Source organism: Stomoxys calcitrans, chromosome 2 (assembly GCF_963082655.1).
Source record: "Stomoxys calcitrans chromosome 2, idStoCalc2.1, whole genome shotgun sequence".
Lineage (NCBI taxonomy): Eukaryota > Metazoa > Arthropoda > Insecta > Diptera > Muscidae > Stomoxys > Stomoxys calcitrans.
Window position 1 is genome coordinate 50,955,340 of NC_081553.1, and position 22,225 is coordinate 50,977,564.

General features: G+C 36.1%; 1 protein-coding gene across 2 annotated transcripts in view; it reads left to right on the plus strand.

Annotated features, from left to right (window-relative positions):
- Positions 1-1,777: 1,777 nt before the first annotated feature.
- Positions 1,778-22,225, plus strand: part of LOC106082129 (collagen alpha chain CG42342) — a 685,565-nt gene continuing 665,117 nt past the window's right edge. For both annotated transcript variants that reach the window (XM_059362423.1, XM_059362422.1), the window contains exon 1: positions 1,778-2,746. The gene's annotated coding sequence lies outside the window, so the exon portion shown is untranslated. The remainder of the gene's footprint in view (positions 2,747-22,225) is intronic.

Sequence of the window (22,225 nt, forward strand, 5' to 3'; positions counted from 1 at the left end):
TTTTCAATTGGATTAACTAAATTAAACATTACAGCCAGCCAGTAGATAGCGCTAGTTTAAATTTTACTCGCTTGGAGTGGATCATCATGTGGTGGATGTCTATAAATAACTTTATGACTACCTATTAAATAGTCATCATTTAGTCTTTTTTTAAACCAAATCAAATTGCCATATTAAACTATTTTCTGTGGTAAATAACTAATTTTCCAGTCTATATATTTAATGATGTGGCGATAGTTCTTACTATTGATCCATGAAAAGCTTTTGAAGAAAGAATTGTTGCCCAAAAGCACTTCGTTTGGTCTTGCCTATCGATGAGCTAAAAATGGTTGCAACGCTAACGGTAAGGTTTGCAACTTCTCCTATCACGCTGAAAGTCATAATTTTGGGGGTATGGCGGCCTACATTTATTTGTGTTTCCACACATTAATTAAATCACACAGTGTCCAGTTAGTTCATTATGATTGATCGACTGTTTTGGGGTTGGTGGTCCGCTAGATATATGAGCAGAATAAAGATATCAGATTCGCAGTCTACAACGGTATACCTTTCATTTGAACCCCATATTGTCATGATTGGTGTATACCGCCGCTTGGTGGAGGGCGTCTATATGGGGCTTGTATGCCATACCGCATCTGCCGCTTGAGCACAAATTTGAATGACGCACTCTACACATTGTTTTAATGGTTCAAATTACCTATTGAAAGCGATTTTAGAAGGTAAAGCACCACCTAGATTTTTGGACACAAAGTTTAATGTCATATTCGTAATCTGCTCTCAAATGCCTTTCATTTGAGTTTCAAGCTATAATCGAGTAATATTCCTCTTTTGGGGGCTTATCGGGGATGGAGCGACCAACAATTAATTGGACCTCATTTTTTATGTCATATTCGTTGTCTACTCCTAAATACCTTTCATTTGATATGTACGTCCAATATGTCTGTTTGGAGCAGTATTTGGGTTTGGACAAACCCTTGGATACTTGAACCCAAGTTTTAATATTCTACTCTCCAATATCCTTCATTTGATACCCATATTGTCCCTATCGGTCCACTTTTGATTGTTGTTGGCATTTTTGGGGTAAAGGGCGAGGGTCCGCCCCTTCCAATATCCATAAATTTTATAGCCTATACCTTATTCTTGACCATATTGGTAATCTACTCCCGAATACTTTTCATTCGAGCCCCATATTGTCATTATCGTCTAATAAACCTATTTACCCTACTCTTAAATACCTTTCATTTAAGTTCCATAATGTCTCGATCGGTCCACTTTTATTTTTGGATGGTACTTTTGTGGTAAGTGGAAGGGTCCGCCCCCCTTGCGATATCAAAAAATTATATAGCCTAATGCTCCTTCCGGACCACTCCCCACAATCTGTGCAAATTTCAAAAAAATCAGTTTAGCCGTTTTTGAAATCTTTACCACAAATTCTAAAATTAAGCACAAAATCTTTAAGTTTGAGTTAACACATTTTGTTTGAGTGTAAAAAAACTGGATGGCAACCCTGCAGATAACGCACAACACTACTCGTTGCAAATGAAGACCACAAGTTGCTGCCACACACGACACAACACAGCTGCTCTTAGCAGGCTGGCTGGAAAATTCACCTCTCTGCCCAATGCTCACACCCAAGCACACACACCGCCGCTGCTGCTGCTGTGTGTGCTCAACTCCAGAGGAATGATGAAAATGGAAGGCCAATCAGTCTTTACGTGAACGTTGAAGGAATCAAACCTTTGGGCGCGCTCGGTTATTTTAAAACAAAACAAAACAACAATAAGAACGTACGAAAGTGCAGAACAAACGAACCATAGTCGATTTTGTTGTATGTAAACATTTACGCACAACATTTAGTTTCATTCCGCTACGTGCACTCTTGCTCTTGGTGTGTGTCGAACAAACAACCCAATACCCCACCCACAATAAAAAGCATAGCAGCCAGAAGCAGCAGCAGCAGCAAGTGTTGGGGCTTAACACAGCAGCTCAAGGAAACAAGTGTGACAACGGTGAAGAAGAATTTGAAATTCACCACTGAGTGTGTGAAACAAGTCACAATTGCGTGTGTGGGATAGATGACGGACGGGTTCTAGAGTTTCCGTTTCAGTTGCATGGTGACTTGCACAAACAACGGGTGTGTTAGTCTTATCTGCGGAATTTTTTTTTCTCTCAAACGAAAACGCCACGAACGTTCGATTAGCAAACAACAACACAAAAAAAGCTAAATAACGGTAACCATTGAAATAAAAGCAAAGGCTTCCACAAAAGAATATAAAGCTAAAGTGAAGGAAAATTTAATGCAATTAAAAACCAACAAATAAGAAAATTAAAAAATTATCTTCTAAAAAGAGATTTTTCGCGTGTGAATGTTATAAAACGGCAAGAGTTATAAAACCTCAAAGAAATTTTATTGCAAAGCAAAATTGATTTGATAATCGAAATAGAAAATAAAGGAGTGTTTACAAGTGAAATCTAAAAGCCTAACAAGAAAAATGTCAAAAATTGCTATTGTGCTAATTTTGTGAAAAAAGCTACTGCAAAGAAAAAAGTGTTTTGAAAAAATGTGAATTTTAGTGAATTTCGTGAGTGAAAAAGGAAATTAAAGAATTTACCTATCCATTCATTTTCCAAACAAAGTTAATAAGCCTCCCCTCCGCTAAACAACCAACCACTCCAAAGTGAGGGAAAACGAAAACAAAGTTATTTATGGATAATTAATTGAATTTCCCTTCAAGTTGCAAAAAAGGTAATTAAAGATTGAAAATGAATGCAAACAGGAATTTGAAATATGTGAGCCAATTTCCTCGCCTTATCTTGGCAATTGAATTTCCCTCTTGCGCTCCCGCCAAGGGGCAGGAGTTGTAAACACCTCTTGTTATTTAGGAATTTTAAACCTGAGAGTATAACAAAAACAAAACAAAGCAAAGGCGCAGAGAAGATGAATTTAAATTGTGTGTGTTGGAGTGCTGGCGCTGCCATGGTTTTTGTTTCCCTTCCTTTTGTTGTTGTTTTTTTTTTCTTGTTTGTTACCCAGAGATGTTTTGCGAGTTTGAATTGTGTAATAATGAAGGCAGCAGCAGCAGCAGCAACAGCGACAGCAACAACAAACACAATAACTTGAAAAAAGGCCAAAGAATAAATGTTGTTGTTTTTTGGTCAATGTTTAGAGTTTGTTTTTTTGCTAGGCAGCTAACCTTTGTCGCTCTTTCTCTCACTCTCTCCCTCTCACCCCTCTGCCTGTTTAAAGTCCTCATAATGCAGAATAAGAGTGCGTTGTATGTGTGTAATGGAACAACAAAACAAACCAACATCTATACCAGTAAAACAAACCAAAAACATGTAGGGTGGATTACAAACATCAACACCGGGCCCTGCCATGCCGCAACAACAATGATAAAAACCAAACCCAAATCAAACTCGTATGAGAAAAGTATTGGGCAAAAAAATACAACAACAACAACAATGAGGACTAGGAAGTATTTTTGCAAGAAAATACCGCAATTCCTTGCTATGGTTTTTAAAAACCATCCAAAGTGAGAGCACTAGCAAAAGAGGAGAGAGTAAAAATAACAAAAAAAAAAAAAAAACACCTAAAGTCCCCTCCAAAAAACAAAAGTTGTGTTTGTTGTCAAATAAATGCTTTGTTGTTTTTTTTTGTTGGGTTGTAAAACAATTGAATGAACATCTCCTTGGCCACGGCTGAATGTCGGAAAAAAGTCCTTTAAATTCTTGACACGCAAAAGCCAGAATGATTAAGAACTTTTACATGTTTTTATTTTCAACTTTTTTCCCCTCTCTCCGCCATTCTTGTGCGGCTGCTGCTGATGCTTTTGTCTTTTCCATCGAAAAGTTTGCTCCGGCTGATATGATCTTAGAATGCTGGGATGCAAAATAATGAATGCTATCTATCAAAGCGTTATCTCTAGTGCAGGATTTTTGCAAGTTTTAAAGTGATAAGAGGAAATATGCTTTTGTTTTGCTCATGATGAGTAAAAATGAAAGTGATTGGGAAATTATGGCGAAATTGTGTGAAGAGATAGGTGTATTGTTTTTCGGTTTAAAGAATACTTAGTGACATTTCCCGAACGTTCTAAACTCTTCTAGGACTAAATATTAGAAGCGGACGTTTATTGGGATGTGTATTACACACGTCTCAAGGAATACAAAAAGGTTACCAGAGCGGCAAAACGTGCCTCCTGGAAGCTTTTCTGCGAACAGGTCGATGCGTTAATGACTCCGCTAAGATAAAAAAGTTTCTCTCAAAAACCCATATCCAAACTGAAACTTAAGTAGACGATATGGGAGTGAGAGCAAGGATAGAAATGAAGGACATATTGAGGCTTTTGACGAAAACCCATTTTCCATAGGATACGACGGGACTCACGGAGACACGGAATCTTGGAATAATTAAGTAGATCGAAGGTTTATAATTACGAAATTTATGGTGAAGGAATCCTTGAGGGGACTCACATCATTTAAGTCTCCTGGACCTCATGGAATATTTCCGATGTTACTACAGGAAGACGCAGATTATCTGGCGTAAAATTTGGCTAAATTTGTTTGGGAGCGTGCCTGGGACTCTCAAAGCCTGGCAGGAGGCAAGTGTGGTTTTTATACCCAAGCCCGGCAAGGCAAGTTATGCGACACCAAAGGCCTACAGACCCATAAGCCTTTGTCCCTTCTACTCAAAACCATGGAACGTATTTTGGACACCATAAAAATGAGTAGGACATCCAGCGAACTGCTTGAATACAAACGGCAGCCTTTGTCAAGAGAAGGTCGGTAGACACTGCCCTGCACGAGGTTGTGCATAAAATAGAAAAATTCTTCGTTGCCAGCCAAAAAGTACACCTTGGCGGTATGCATTGACATTGACCGACACACTAATCCAATCCTCAGACCAGTACTGCCCTCTCTATGTCAATGCATACCGCCAGCCAAAACGTACCACCTGGCGGTATGCATTGACATCGAGGGGACTTTTAACAATGTGCAGACCGACACACTGATCGAATCCTTAGACCAAATGGATCCGGTCCTTAGAGACTGGGTAAACCATATGCTAAGACACAGGTGGATAAATTGTATAAGGGAGAAAGTGGCACAGAGCACGCCACAAGGGGGCATTTTATGGCCATAGGAGTGGGTGACCATCATTAAAGACCTATTATGGATGCTGACTGAGGAGCGATTCGAGCCCGATGTGGTAATACTTCTAAGGGGTAAAAATCCGAACCAGCTATGCAGAAGAGCCGAAAGTTTCTTGCATATGGCATATGACGGGGCTAGGTCCAGAAGTCTCAATGTTAACCCAGAGAAGACTGAAATATGCCTGTTCATGAGTAAGATGAAGGTGGACCAATTTAACGCACCACGTTTCCTCAATAAGACGATTTCGATAACTGACAAGGTCAAATAGTTAAGTGTGATCTTGGATAGGAAACTGAATTGGAAGTGTCACATTCAGGAGCGTACTGAGAAGGCTCACAGGTGTTGGGCACTATGTAGACGGCTCGGAATGGGACCCGAATCCGAGGATAGTCCATTGGCTCTACAGGAGCGTGATTAGATCAATACTTACTTAGTAGTTGGGTGGTCTGCTTTGGAGAAAAAGTACAACATACAACAGATTCAGATAACATGTTATCTTGGCATAGGCGGAGCGATGAGGACCACGCCCACTAGGGCACTGGAGACTATTCTAGATAATAGACCCATTGATATACACATTAAGTGTAAGGCAGCCGAGGATAGTCCACTGGCTCTACAGGAGCGTGATAAGACCAATACTTACTTCGCCTCAGTAGTTTGGTGGACTGCTATGGAGAAAAAGCGCAACATAAGGACCATACAACAGGTTCAGGGAACATGTTGTCTTGGTGCGGATCGGAGGCGGATCAATGAGAACCACGCCCACTAGGGCAATGGATACTATTCCAGATATCCGACCCATTGACATACAGATTAAGTATGAGGCAGCCACTGCGGCTATGAGACTTAAGGCGATTGGATAATGGATTGAGGATGGGAGCAGCTCATACCATCGCGGTATAATTGAGGCGTCGATAGGAAACCTGGAAGAAAGGGAAGAGGTTTCCGATCGGATACCTGAGATGAAGCTGAAGTCAAGCGCGAAACACTGGTCCATAAAAGTTACATTTATTATCCCATTTTGCAGAAATTGGGTACAGTGAGTTGTGTTAGGCACTTCGACATATTTTTTTCAATTTAGTCCAGATCGATCCAGATTTGGATATAGCTGCCATATAGACCGATCTCTCGATTTTAGGTCTTGGGCCCATAAAAGGCGCATTTATTGACCGATTTTGCCAAAATTTTCGACAATGAGCTGTGTTAGGCACTTCGACATCTTTTTTCAATTTGGCCTAGATCGGTCCAGATTTGGATATAGCTGCCATATAGACCGATCACTCTATTTTAGGTTTTGGACCCATAAAAGGGTTTTTGGGCCCATAAATGGCTCATTTATTGTCCGATTTCGCCGAAAATTGGGACAGTGAGTTGTGTTAGGCCCTTCAACATTCCTCTTTAATTTGGCTCAATTCGGTTTAGGTGTCTATATAGCTGCCTTATAGACCGATCTATCGATTTAAGGTTTTGGGCCAATAAAAAGAGCATTTATTTGAATTCGCCAAAATTTGAGAAAGTCAGTAGCGTTTGGCTTTTCGAAAACTTTCTGCAATTTGGCCCAGATCGGTCCAGATTTGGATATAGCTGCCATATAGACCGATCTCTCGATTTAAAGTCTTGGCCGCATAAAAAAAGCATTTATAATCCGATTTCGCTGAAATTGGACCCGGCGACATATTTTAGGCTTTTCGACATCCGTGTCGAATATGCTTCAGATCCGTCTATATTTGGCTATGGCTACCAGAAAGACCAATATTTTGTTTTACAAAATAGGCACAACGATTTGTCTTGGACCCCTCGACATTCGTACCGAGTATGGTTAAGATCGGTCTATATTTCGATATAACTACCATATAGACCGAGCTCTCAATTTAAGGTTTTGGGACCATAAAAGTCGCATTCATCGACCGACTTCGCTAAAATCTGGAACAGCGAGGGGATATCCAAAGTTGTGCCCGGCCGAACTTTATGCCTTTTTTACTTGTTTTTTTTTTTTTTATAAAATTCATATTTTCAAGTCATTGTATACAACAAAAATGATGAAAATTTTCAAACTTTCGAATGGAAATGTCAGATCGCACCTTACACTTACAATAGTTTTGCCTAGCCCAGAATCTTATAATAGCAGCCCTCGTAATATATAGGGTATTCCAACATAAGGTGTTATTTTGAATCAGCCGGTATGGTCCTTAAAGCGTTGTCGTGGTGATCATTTGGTTTATACCTACCTCTATATTATCCGATCCCATCATTTATCTCAAAAATGGAATTTTTCTTTGAATACCAAAATAACACCTCTTATTGAAAATGCCATTTTACATGACACCGTCAATTCTTAAAGGTCTTCATCGTCTAGTAATGATTTAATACTAAATGGTGCTAAAAATCGTTGTGAATATATTAACACCAGCATGTACGCTGTCAACAACTTAGGCTGATTCTAATAGCAATATCATTGATTAACTTTTACTGATAAGTGTACCCATTTATTTATCTGTTTCTTGGAATACAACAATTATGGCTGACAAACCAAATGTCATGGTCAACAAACATCTATTTTGTCCGTTGTATTATGTATGCTTCAAATATTTGCAAAATTAGTTTAGCCCTACTCTGCCTATGGCATACGTTTGCAAATACCATGTGCCAACATTGAAAAATGCCCAGTGTCCAAAAATATTTTCATATCACTACGTAGCAGTATGCACATGAAACGACTAGCCTCAATTCGTGCCTCAGGTATGAAATTGTAATCCAAAGCCAATATGAATAGCATTGTTGAAATTGTGTAAATACCTTTTGTGGTTTATGGTCTCATTATTTTAGAACGAAATAAGGATTAGCCTATGGGCCACGCAGCAGGTATTAGACCTATGGTTAAGATAGAAATGAAAACTGAAAAGGGTTTTCTTGGCATTAGCCATTGGCGCTGAAGTGCAATGGCACCTGCCACACACCTTATGGCATAAAGGTAGCTCTCTCTTACCTTCTTTATTGTTGTTTAATTCTTGTTGATAAACCAAAGTCATTTCACACTGGATTTTAGTGCATTTTTTTTCATGGCTTTAACCGAATTTTACTCCTAGCTGAAAATCACTTCCTTGAATTACTTGGTTTAGTGTGCCAGTTTAAGGATATCCCTTGAAAGCAACACTACTACCCTCAAAAAGCTTAAGTTTTATCTTGATTTTAGCGCATTTAGCAATTGTTCGCATTTAATTGCTTTCATTTTGCAGCAGTTGCTCCCACTTTGCTTTGGTTTGGTGTCGTTGTTGGTTTGGTATGCTAGTAGTAGTAGGGCAGAGAGTTGCCAGAGGTATATAACCAAGTTTTAAAAATAAATGACATTGGTCCTTAAAATTTAAAACTTTGTTGTATTTTTAGAACGGAGGTATATTCATTTCGTCATTCCGTTTGAAACATCGAAATATCCATTTCCGTCTGTAAAGTTAGATATTCTTGATCGTCTGTCCGTTCAAATCACGTCTGTCCGTTCAAATCACGCTACATTTTCTTAAAAATAGTGATTTTGAGCTGATACTTAGCACAGATTTTTTTTGTCCATGGGCAGGGTAAGTTCGAAGACTATTTTATTTTATATTATTTTATTTTATTATATTTTATTTTATTTTTTTTATTTTATTATATTTTATTTCATATCATTTCATTTCATTCTATTTTTTTTTTTATTTTATTATATTTTATTTCATATCATTTCATTTCATTCTATTTCATTTCATTCTATTTCATTTCATTTCATTTTATTTTATTTTATTTTATTTTATTTTATTTTATTTTATTTTATTTTATTTTATTTTATTTTATTTTATTTTATTTTATTTTATTTTATTTTATTTTATTTTATTTTATTTTATTTTTTATTTTATTTTATTTTATTTTATTTTATTTTATTTTATTTTATTTTATTTTATTTTATTTTATTTTATTTTATTTTAATTTATTTTATTTTATTTTAATTTATTTTATTTTATTTTATTTTATTTTATTTTATTTTGTTTAATTTTATTTTACTTTATTTTATTTCATATTATTTTATTTTATATTATATTATATTATTTTATTTCATTTCATTTCATTTTATTTTAATTTAATTTAATTTAATTTATTTTATTTTATTTTATTTTATTTTATTTTATTTTATTTTATTTTATTTTATTTTATTTTATTTTATTTTATTTTATTTTATTTTGTTTTATTTCATTTTAATTTATTTTATTTTATTTTTTTATTTTATTTTATTGTATTTTATTTTATTTTAATTTATTTTATTTTATTTTATTTTATTTTATTTTATTTTATTTTATTTTATTTTAATTTATTTTATTTTATTTTATTTTATTTTATTTTATTTTATTTTATTTTATTTTATTTTATTTTATTTTATTTTATTTTATTTTATTTTATTTTTATTATATTTTAATTTATTTTATTTTTATATATATTTTATTTTAACTAATTTAAATTTATTTTTTATTTTATTTGGTTTTCATGGTAACTCTGGCCATCTTTCTGCCTTCGTTCCTGCACACGCTACACTATAAATGCTTGCATGGGTGTGCAGGGTTATACCTACATATATGTGTATGTATGTATTTTCATTTCATTTCATCGTCGTTGGCATTTGTCTACATTTCTCCATCTAACTCCAGCTGTGATTTAATTGTCCTCTGTAGAACACTTACCAAACAAGAAATCCTATATAACAGTCGAGTCATACCAAAAACGTCCCAGGCGGTGACGTCGGCAGGCGTTAACAGCCTGGCTGGTGGAAACTTTATAAAATGAATAGATTCAACATTCAACATTGCTGTGAGCGTAATAATAATTGTCAGATTGTTTAAGAATTTCGTTAAGGCTTTCCTCGTTTTAATGGCACAATGCTATCTTTCCTCAACTCTTTGTCTCCACTCGCTATGCTGACTGTTTCTATTCGTTTGGCGGAAAACAGTTGGTAATGCAGTTGAAATTGCATTGGCAGAAATGTTTCTATACTCCATTTCCCGAATAAAAAAAAACGTAGACACCACATGCAATAAAAATCACTGGTAAAAAAAGAACCTTTTTTGACACAGATTGTCTTTGTTGTCATTTATTACATTCATTCATTTATTTCAGCCAGGATTGTCATGTCAAATGTGCTGGGTTATGGGAGAAATGTTGGTCACAGCCATAATGGGGGATTTGGGAAAATTTTGTACGAATATTTGGAGTAACAACTAATTATCTTAGTTATAATAAGAAAAAAATCATAACATGAAGTAAAAAAAAATAAATTAAATTAAAATAAATAAATTAAAGTAAAATAAAAAAAGGAAGTGGAATGAAATAACACAAAAAAGTAAATTTGATCAATAATGCGTCTTTTAGGGGTCAAAAACCTTAAAAAGGGGGATCGGTCCATATACAACCAAATTTGGATCTTTGTCGACAAGTATATCGAGGGCTTTAACACAGCTCACTGTTTCAAACTATAGCGAAATCGCGAATGGCCTTAGGTTTTTAAATTGCATCTTTATCGAAATATGGTCTGGTATGCACCATACTCGGCACGGATGCCAAGATTTTAGTACAATTCAATATTCCAAATTTTGTGGAAATCAGAGAATAAATGCGTCGACAAAATTCTCCCATCGACATAAGTCTCTCATGGACATAAGTTTTCCATCGGCATAAGTGTCCCATCGACAAAAGTCTCCCATCGACAAAAGTCTCCCATCGACAAAAGTCTCCCATCGACAAAAGTCTCCCATCGACAAAAGTCTCCCATCGACAAAAGTCTCCCATCGACAAAAGTCCCCCATCGACAAAAGTCTCCCATCGACAAAAGTCTCCCATCGACAAAAGTCTCCCAAAGAAAAAAGTCTCCCATCGACAAATGTCTCCCAGCAACAAAAGACTCTCATCGACAAAAGTCTCCCATCGACAGAAGTCTTCCTTCGACATCAGTCTTCCATTAGCATAGGGCTTCCATCGAAGAATGTCTCCCATAGACAATAGATTAGAGTCGTCTAATATCTGCCATCAACAAGAGACTCCATCGTAAAAAGGCTCCCATCGAAAATAATATCCCATGCATTAAAGAATCCTATCCACAAAAGTCTCCACTGTTACTAATTTTAAACTGCATATGGTAAAAAATTATCAAGTAAAAATTTCAATCCCATTGACAAAAGTCCTAATCCTTTCTACATAAGTCTCCCATTGTCAAGTCTTCTATCGACAAATGTCTTCCATTGACAAAATTCACCTATTGCAAAAGTTTCCCATTGTCAAAAGCCTCCCATTGTAAAAAGTCTATCATAGACAAAAGTTTTCCATTGACAAACGTCTCCTTTTGCCAAAGTCTGTCATCGACATAGTCTCCCATCGACAAAAGTCTCCCATCGACAAAAGTCTCCCATCGCCAAAAGCCTCCCGTCGCCAAAAGTCTCCCATTGCAAAAAATCTCTCATCGACAAAAGTCTCCCATCGACAAAAGTCTTCCGTCGCCAAAAGTCTCCCATTGCAAAAAATCTCTCATCGACAAAAGTCTCCCATCGACAAAAGTCTCCCATCGACAAAAGTCTCCCATCGACAAACGACTCTAAAAAAATGTCCACTATTTTAATTTTAAGCCTGCCTATAATAAAAATTTACAGATCAAAGTTTAAGCTCAATGTCATTGTTCTGCTTAATAATCGAAATTATTCTTGCTCTGAGGCTTATCAAGCGTTTTAGTCCCTCTCCCTAGTTTCCTATGTTTTGATGTAAGGTTTGAACAAAAACCCACCTTGCATCTCCGCCACTGTGATTGTGTTGATGATGACACGTATCCGTGTCTAAAATACTCAAAATTACACCATTACATTGTCAAGAAACACTTTTGCTTTTCATGGGAACACAAGTGTGCCATTCACAATCGTCCTTTTTTTGTTGTTTGTTTTTTTGTTATTTGCTTCGGTTTTTTGTATTCAACTTTAAAGCCTGCGCTGCATCACCCACTCTTCAGCCACGGCCCACAGGCCAGCGCATTGACGGCAGCAACAACACGCTCCCATGTTGTTCTATACTCTTCACCGTGCATATTCATTTGACATGAATTTCAACTCGACTGATGATGGCTTTATTGTCGTTCACTTTTGCGTAACATCCTGAAATTGTTCTAAAGAAGAAAATCTGTTTATGGAAATTGTTGATGCTTTATAAGCATTTTTAATGATTTGCACAGATACGAGTACTACTCCGCTCGTTCGGTCGTTGTCGGCGTCGTTTCTTATGACACAATAACATACAAAAGGCAATGGAATGCCAACTAAGCCAGTGGAGGCCTTAAATTTTATGCCTAAGGTAAACCGAAAGGGGGAAAGGAAAAACAGACTAACAGCAATGGAAGGTAACTAAGTACAACACTTATGACTTGAGGCAGGAGTATCACTCACACCAACAACAAAAACATCCTAGTTGGGTTGGGTTTGTTTTGGTGGTTACTTTTGGGAAGGTACTTTTTAAGAAGATTTCGTTTGCATTTCCCCAGTGACTTTGGAGGGGGGGCTATGGAGATGGCAAAGGGAACCTGTACCACAAGGACGAAAAGTATGAGCGACAACAATCACAGAAAACTAATAAGAGATGCAAATGTCGTAAGTAGGCAGTTAGGTGACTGTAATATGCTAGGGTGCCGTTCTTCGTTCGAAGAAGAAATTACTTAGGGGGAAGGCTGGAAATATGTACAACATAAATGAAACAGGATGTTGGTAAACTTTACAGTTTCCCAAGGTAATCGAATTACTTTTGGGGAAAGTTAAAGGCAATGAAAATGTTACATTTCATGTAGAGCAAATATAGAAAGACGCAGAGAAAGAGAGGTGATGAGGGTAGGGAAATGCTACAGCTTGACATGGTTTTAGCCGGCATTTACATATTGTACCATTAAGGAAAAAGTTGTAAAATTTAAGGTTTTTTAAAATTCTTATTATTTAAGAATATTTAACTTTTTTGAAATGTTCAAAAATTTAAATGAAATCCTGTTGACCAAGAGCATTTTTTCTCCATCAACTACAAAGTTTTTGTTATCCCATTTATTTTTGAGAAGATAATGATGGTAGCGATGCTCGCACGGCACGGCGACAATTTTTCTTCTGTACAAGAGGTCACTGTTTGTATCCCCTATAGTTTCAAGATATGCAGGGGCCAATAACTGTCACATTGACTTGCAATAGCAATACAATTTTGTTTGGCGTTTGTCTTTTAACTAAAAAAATACATGATTAAATGTTTCGTATGCCATTATGGAGTTTAAAATGCTTTAGAGGGTTCTTTATGATGTTCTTCCTAAAGGAATAGCATTTCTTCTATCCTATTTAAATTTCAATTTCAAACTATTCAGTGATAAAAAACCCACTATGCGTAACCAAAACATTGGCAAGCACAAGTCTCCAATCGACAAATAATGTCCACCGAGATATGTTTTCCTTCGACTTAAGACTATGCTAGAGGCAAAAGTTTTCAGTCGAAAAAAGTCTGCTATCGACAAGTTCCCATTGGGAAAAGCCCTCTATAGAAAAAAGTCTCCCATCAAAAATCTTTCCCACATCCCATCCCAAAAAGTCTCCCTCCAATCCACACGATCCTTCTATACCTAAAAGTCTCCGATTGTTAAAGTCTACCTTAATCAAAATTCTCCCATGAACAAAAGTCAGAGAAAAAAATCTGCTATCTACAAGTATCCTATCGAAAAGTTACCTATTAACAAAAGTTTCTAATTGGCAAAAGTCCTCTATGGCCAAAAAAAGTTTCGCTCCAATCAACCAAATCCTTATATACCTAAAAGTCTCCGATTGTCAAAGTCTACCATAATCAAAATTCTTCCGTGAACAAAAGACTCAAAACCACAAAAGTCTCGCATTGACAAAAGTTTTCCATAGTCAAGATCATCCCTTGACCATAGTTTCCAATTGACGAAAGCCTCCAATGACAAAAAAAAAAATCCTTTTCGACAAAGCTCCCATAATTATATATGTCTGCCATATCTCGCCAAGTCTCACAGCCATAAATTCTCCATGAACAGGTTTTCCCATGGACAGGTTTTTCCATTGGACAGTCTTCGACAAGTCTTCCATGACCATAAGTCTCCCATGGACAAAATTCTCCAAATAACAGAAGTTTCCACTGAATAACTTCTCCTATTAGCAAAAGTCTCCCGTTGTCAAAGTCTTCCATCTACAAAAAACCCCAACAAAAACTTCGTTTCGACAAAAACCTCGCCAACCAAAGTCTTCTATCGACAAATGGTCCAAATAATTCGAAACGACCAAAGTTGATAGTTGGCAAATGCCTTCAACATAATAAATGGTTAATTGTTGAATCAACTCGTTGACAGATTTGACGACAAAATTCATCGTAGTCGAAAAGTCTTCTTCGGAAGCAATTCTTCAACAGACTTTAATGGTCTCCAATGGAAAAATTTCCAGACGATCAGCAATTATTTGAAAGCTTAAAAAAATCTTTGTTCAGTTGCTTAATGCCTGTAATGGGTAGAAGTCAAACTCAATGAATTAAAAGTCTCCAATGGGTAAAAGTCTTCAAGAAAAACATCTATAAAAGAAAAAAATTTACAAGCACTTTCAAAATAAAAAAGTTCAAATGTATTGTAGAAATGTCTCATATGTCCAAATGAAAAAAGTCTCCAATGGGTAAAAAAGTCTCCAACGGGTAAGAAGTGTCCAATAAACAAAATTCGCAAAGAACAAAAGCGTTTCATCGAAAAAGTCCCCAATATCCCAGAGTTAATCGGCCAAGGACAGAACTGGTTTGTTGACAAAGTTGTGCTATTGCAAGTGCATAAAAGTCTTCAACAACCAAAACTCTCCAATTGACAATAGTCTTCAATAGAAAAATTTCTCCATTGGAAAAAATATCAGCTAACCAGAGACAATAATACGAAGTCTCCAATGGGTAAAAGTTTTTTTTTATAACAGCATCCACTCAACAATAAAACTTACAGAAAAAAACCAAACTTTAGAAATCTGCAATCGATGAAGGACTTCAATCGATAAAGTGTAGAATTAATCACAGTCTTTATTTGACTAAGGTCTCCACTCTATTAATGGCGAATTGACAGAAATCATTTATGCTCAATTGCTCAACGTAGACATTTTCTATGGTCAAATGACTCTAATGTACAAAAATTTCTATAGAACATAAATCTCCAAGTGATGTAGGTCTACAATAGAGAAAACTCTCCAATAGAAACAGTCTCCATTGATAAAAAGAGTTAAATAGAAACAGTCTCAGTATAGATAAAAGTCTCTAATCGACAAAAGTCTTAAATAGGTTAGGAAACAAGGAACCAAAAGCCTCAATGCCCAAAACCCTTCAGTTACCAATATTCTCCAACTGATATAGTCCCCATAAAAGAAGGAATTCAATGGAAATATCTTTAGACGCGAAAAACTTTATATATATAAGTCGACAAATATCAAAATAAGTATAAACTTTTAATCAACAACATTCTCCCATTTGCAAAAGTCTTCAGTGGTGGAAACTCTCCAATAGATAAAAGTCTCCAATTAACCATGCCTCTATAGGGTAAAAAATTCAATCGACGAAAAATTTCTACTTACAAAAGGCACAAAACCTCAGACATGTGCAATTAATGAATGTTTTAAATCGAAAAAGTATAAAATTAATCATAGCTTTTAATCGACCAAAGTCTCCAATTAACAAGTGACCAAATGACAGAAGTTTTTGTAGACAAAATTGCTCTTTCACAATATTAGACATCTTCATTCAAAAAAATGTCTCTAATGCTGATAAGTTTCTAAAAACCAGAAGTCTCCAAGGGATATAGGTCTACAATAGAGAAAACTCTCCAATAGAAAAAGTCTCCATTGAACAAAAGACTCAAATAGAAACAGTCTCTTATAGATAATAGTCTCTAATCGACAAAAATCTTAAAGAGATAAAAGTCTTCAATGGACATAACTCTCCAATGAACAAAACTCTCCAATAAGCTAAAATCCTCAATCAACAACAGTATTCAAGACCTAAAAAGTGATATAAACCTACAGTGGAAAAAGTCTAAATTGAAAAAAAGCTTTTACCCAAAGACAAAAGTCTCCAATGGAATAGACCTGAGATAAAGTAGTTACCCAAATACAAATGTCTCCAATAGAATAAACCCAATGGAATAAACTCTCCAATGGATGAAATTCTCCCAACAATCAAAAGTCTCCAATCTATAAAAAAGAACTTCTGCGGACAAAAGTTTTTATTTGACACAAGTCGATTGTTAACATGAGACAAACCTTCACCGAACGACAAAAGTCTCCAATGAAAGAAACTCTCCAATGGATAAAACTCTCCACTATACAAAAGTCTCCAATCTATAAAAAAACTTCTGCGGACAAAAGTTTTTATTCAATACAAGTCGTTCGTTAACATACAAAGGTTGCCTATAGATGAAAATCGTTATAGAAAAGTTCTTAAATATTCTGAATTCTGGTTTTAAAACACTTTTTGAAGAAAAATGTTGATTTTCCCATTTCTTTGCAATTGGTTTTGATGAAAAATGCTGCACATTTTTTCTTTAAGTTATAATTTGTTAACCAAAGCAAAAAATTTATCTACCAACTTATAAAGTGACATATTCCAAATCTTCTTGCCATTCTATGCCGGTCTAATCGCCTCTGTCTGTACATAATTCACCTAACATTTTCCTCAGATACTTTTTATTGATGTAGGTCGTAAGGGAGTGCAAATGACCCATATTGGCTCAGATTTACAAATAGGTCCTTTGATTTTGTATCGTGCCTTGAGTTTTTTAAGCTACGCCCTAATCTTCCGAAATTCCTTTTTATTAGTGTAGGTCGGTTGGGATTGTAAATGGGCCATGTCGGTCCATACTTTGATAAAGCTGCCATATAAACCGATCATGGGTCTTGACTTCTTGAGCTTCTAGAGGGCACAATTCTTATCCGATTGGAATGAAATTTTGCACAATGTGTTTTGTTATGATATTCAAGAACTGTGCCAAGTATGGTTCAAATCGGTCCATAACCTGATATAGCTGTCATATAAACCGATCTGGGGACTTGACTTCTTGAGCTTCTAGAGGGCGCAATTCTTATCCGATTGGAATGAAATTTAGCACAACGCGTTTTGTTATGATATACAAGAACTGTGCCAAGTATGGTTCAAATAGGTACATAACATGATATAGCTACCATATAAACCGATCTGGGGACTTGACTTCTTGAGCATCTAGAGTGCGCAATTCTCATCCGATTTAGCTGAAATTTAGCATGACGTGTTTTATTATGACTTTCTAACACTGTACCAAATAAAGTTAAAATCGGTTCAAAACCTGATATAGCTGTCATATAAACCGATCTGGGATCTTGACTTCTTGGGCTTCTAGAGGGCTCAATTCTCATCCGATTTGAATGAAATTTTGCACCAAGTATTTTGTTATGATATCTAACAACTGTGCTAAGTATGGGTCAAATCGGTCCATAACCTGATATAGCTGTCATGTAAACCGATCTGGGGACATGACTTCTTGAGCTTCTAGAGGTCGCAATTCTCATCCGATTTGCCCGAAATTTTGTAAGACGGATCCTCTCATGACCATCAACATACGTGTTTATTATGGTCTGAATCGGTCTATAGCCTGATACAGCGCCCATATAAATCGATCTCTCTATTTTACTTCTTGAGTCCCCAAAGTACGCAATTCTTATTCCAATTGGCTGACATTTTACACAGGTCCGAACCGGACCATATCTTGATATCGCTCTAATAGCAGAGCAAATATTTTCTTTTATCTTTTATTGCCTTAGAAGAGATGCCGGAAAAAGAACTCAGCAAATGCGATCCATGGTGGAGAGTATATAAGATTCGGCCCGACCGAACTTAGCTTGCTTTTACTTGTTATTCTGATAAGTATTTTTTTTCAGTGTATTCATTTTGGGATAGCTTCAAATCTTCATACAGTTTATAACCCTCATAAAAATGCTGATGATAATGCAAACAAATTTTTTCTCCTAATGACATTCATGTTGATTTTGGTAAAGCGATAATGATGTGTAAGCCATATTCTGCTAATTAATATTTTTTGTTTTTGAAAGGGAAAGTGTTAACATATTTTCAATTTCAGGGTTATTTTGAGGGAGTGGTAAACAGAAATGACTACAAAGAAAAATTTTGTCTTTGGGGCAATGTTTGGCCTTTTGTTTGTGTATTTGTTTTGGTAAAGGGAGCAACCCCATCGTAGACATGAGTTCTTTAGAATTTTCCATTCTTTACAAGAAGACAAAAGAAAGGTGTCTTTTTATTTTGCCTGCATGAATGCCTTAGTTGAGATGAAGTGAGAACAAAAAAGTAGGGACTTGGAAAACATAAGGAAGACACAACAGAAAAATCAAATATGAACATTTATTTATAAGGCATTCATTCAGGCATTCGTATATTCATATATTTTAGATTTTATTTTTGAAAGTCCATCTGTCTATCCCTTGCTGACTTCCTCTTCACCCAACATTCCCTTCTATTTGTCAGTCCATCAATACATGGCTTCCTTTTTACTTTACCCGGCGGACCCTTGATGTATTTCAAGCCCTTTTGAATAGATTTTTTATTTAAATATTTTTTTCTTCTGTTTTCTTCTTTCGTTTTTTTTTTTTGTTGGATTTCTGTTGCTTCCATCATCTTGGGCGTTTGTTTATTTATAGAACCATTAAAAGACCTTAATGAAGTACTTGAGTTATGTAGATGTGGGTGTAGTAGTTGTTGTTGTCTTTGGTCTTGGAATATCTGCAGATAGCATCTCTTAAGCGAGTTCTTGGGTTTCTCTGTCCCCTCCCCCCCACCACCCTTTAGAATGATGAAGATGAGTAGCTGCAGCAATCTGTCTCTGAGACTACTGAATGGTTAGTAGCAGTGGTACAACAAGTACAAGTACTAATACCTGCCTGAAATCCTTCCTGCCTGCTTCGTCTTCGTTTTGTGCTCTCTTTAAGTAGGGGGCTTATTCATACTTCCTTGTGTTTCTTTCCTTCTTGGTTGTTTTGTTGTTTCGTTTTTCTTTTCAGTGAGTGTGTTGCCTATGTTTCCTTTTCCAAGCAGCTCTTTAGAAGTTATCATTACAGTGACTTAATTTCAAAAGTCAATTACACGATGTAAATTTCCATACAAAAATGTTTTGCTTATTCGAGTTTTTATGCTCTTCGCCTTTGGCAAACAAAAACTCATGCTTTCACAACCTTTATAGATAATTTTGTTGTTTTTGTTTTTTGGTCTTATTACCGGTGTTTTATTCATTCATATTTGAGTTAATTTATGAATTTTGTGAGCTACAACCTGATGAGGAGGTAATTCTGGTTTACAATGAGAGAGTCTATTTTCAAAGTTGGAAAACTAAAGAAGTAAAAGCGTTCTAAGTTCGGCTGGGCCGAATCTTATATACCCACCACCATGGATCGCAGTTGTCGAGTTCTTTCACAGTATCTCTTTTTCGATAAACAAAGGATAAAAGACAAGTAAAAGCGTTCTAAGTTCGGCCGGGCCGAATCTTATATACCCACAACCATGGATCGCATTTGTCGAGTTCTATGCGCGGTATTTTTTTTTAGGTTAACTAAGAATATTGAAATAGAACTGTTATGCTATTGGAGCTATTTCAAGTTATAGTCCGATTCAGACCATAAATGAATGCTGAACATTGTAGAAGTCATTGTGTAAAATTTCAGTTCATTCTGATAAGAATTGCGCCTTGTAGGGGCTAAAGAAGCAAAATTGGGAGATCGGTTTATATGGGAGCTGTATCAAGCTATAGATCGATTCCGACCATTTTAGACACGTATGTTGAAGGTCATGAGAGAAGCCGTTGTACAAAATTTCTTCCAAATCTGATGAGAATTGCGCCCTCTAGAGGCTCAAGAAGTCAAGATCCCAGATCGGTTTATATGGCAGCTATATCAGGTTATGTACCGATTTGCGCCATACCTAGCACAGTAATTGGAAATCATGAAAAAACACCTCATGCAAAATTTCAGCCAAATCGGAAGAGAATTGCGCGCTCTATTGGGAGCTGTATCAGGCTATAGACCGATTCAGACCATAATAAACGCGTATGTTGATGGTCATGAGAGAAGCCGTTGTACAAAATTTCTTCCATACCGGATGAGAATTGCGCCCTTTAGAGGCTCAAGAAGTCAAGATCCCAGATCGGTTCATATGGCAGCTATATGAGGTTATGAACCGATTTGAACTTTATTTGACACATTTGTTTGTTGAAAGTAAGAATAAAATACGTCATGCAAAATTTCTACCAAATCGGATAGGAATTGCGCCCTCTAGAAGCTCAAGAAGTCAAGTCCCCAGATCTGTTTATATGACAGCTATATCAGGTTATGAACCGATTTGAACCATACTTGGCACAGTTGTTGGATATCATAGCAAAACGCGTCCTGCAATCATTTCATTCCAATCGGAAAAGAATTGCGCCCTCTAGAGGCTCAAGAAGTCAAGATCCCAAATCGGTTTATATGGCAGCTATATCAGGTTATAGACCGATTTGCGCCATACCTAGCACAGTTATTGGAAGTCACAACATAACACCTCAAGCAAAGTTTCAACCAAATCGGATGAGAATTGCGCCCTCTAGAGGCTCAAGAAGTCAAGATCCCAAATCGGTTTATATGGCAACTATATCAGGTTTTGTACCGATTTGCGCCATACCTAGCACAGTTATTGGAAGTCATAACAAACCACCTCATGCAAAATTTCAGTCAAATTGGCCGAGAATTTCGCCCTCTAGAGGCTCAAGAAGTCAAGACCCAAGATCGGTTTATATGACAGCTATATCAGGTTATGTACCGATTTGAATTATACTTAACACAGTAGTTGGAAGTGATAAACAAACACTATGTGCAAAATTTCAGTCAAATCGGACGAGAATTGCGCCCTCTAGAGGCTCACAAAGTCAAGACCCAAGATCGGTTTATATGACAGCTATACCAGATTATGAACCGATTTGAATCATACTTAACACAGTTGTTAGAAGTGATACCAACACACCAGGTGCAAAATTTCAGTCAAATCGGACGAGAATTGCGACCTCTAGAGGCTGAAGAAGTCAAGACCCCAGAATCGGTTTATATGGAAGCTATATCAAAACATTGACCGATTTGGCCCATTTACAATGCCAATCTACCTACACTAATAAAAAGTATTTGTGCAAAATTTCAAGCGGCTAGATTTACTCCTTCGAAAGTTAGCATGCTTTTGACAGACAGACGGACGGATGGACAGACGGACGGACATGGCTAAATCGACTTAGAATGACATGACGACCAAGAATGTATATACTTTATGGGATCTCAGACGCATATTTCGAGATGTTACAAACAGAATGACGAAATCAGTATACCCCCATTTTGTGGTGGAGTGTACAGAAATATCCCTTTAAAAGGCTTTGGAGAGTAAAAGAATGTGTAGTGGAGCGGGCCGGGTTTTGCTTGTAGTATAATCAAAGTAGTATCATCATAATAGAATAATTGCGCCACGCTTATTCCGTAATATTTCCAAAAGATTTTCATATTAATACCATAAAAGTATTATAATGGTATTTTATTTATATAATAATTTATAATTTTACCATAATAATATTGGGTTGCCCAAAAAGTAATTGCGAATTTTTCATAAAGTCGGCGTTGACAAATTTTTTCACAGCTTGTGACTCTGTAATTGCATTCCTTTCTTCTGTCAGTTATCAGCTGTTACTTTTAGCTTGCTTTAGAAAAAAAGTGTAAAAAAAGTATATTTGATTAAAGTTCATTCTAAGTTTTATTAAAACTGCATTTACTTTCTTTTAAAAAATCCGCAATTACTTTTTGGGCAACCCAATAGTATAATCAAAGTAGTATCATCATAATAGCATAATTGCGCCACGCTTATTCCGTAATATTTCCAAAAGATTTCCGTATGAATACCTTAAAAGTACCATTACGGTATCGCCTTAAGTCGAATTTACCATAATAATACTATAAGTGTACCATATCGTAACATAACCTCA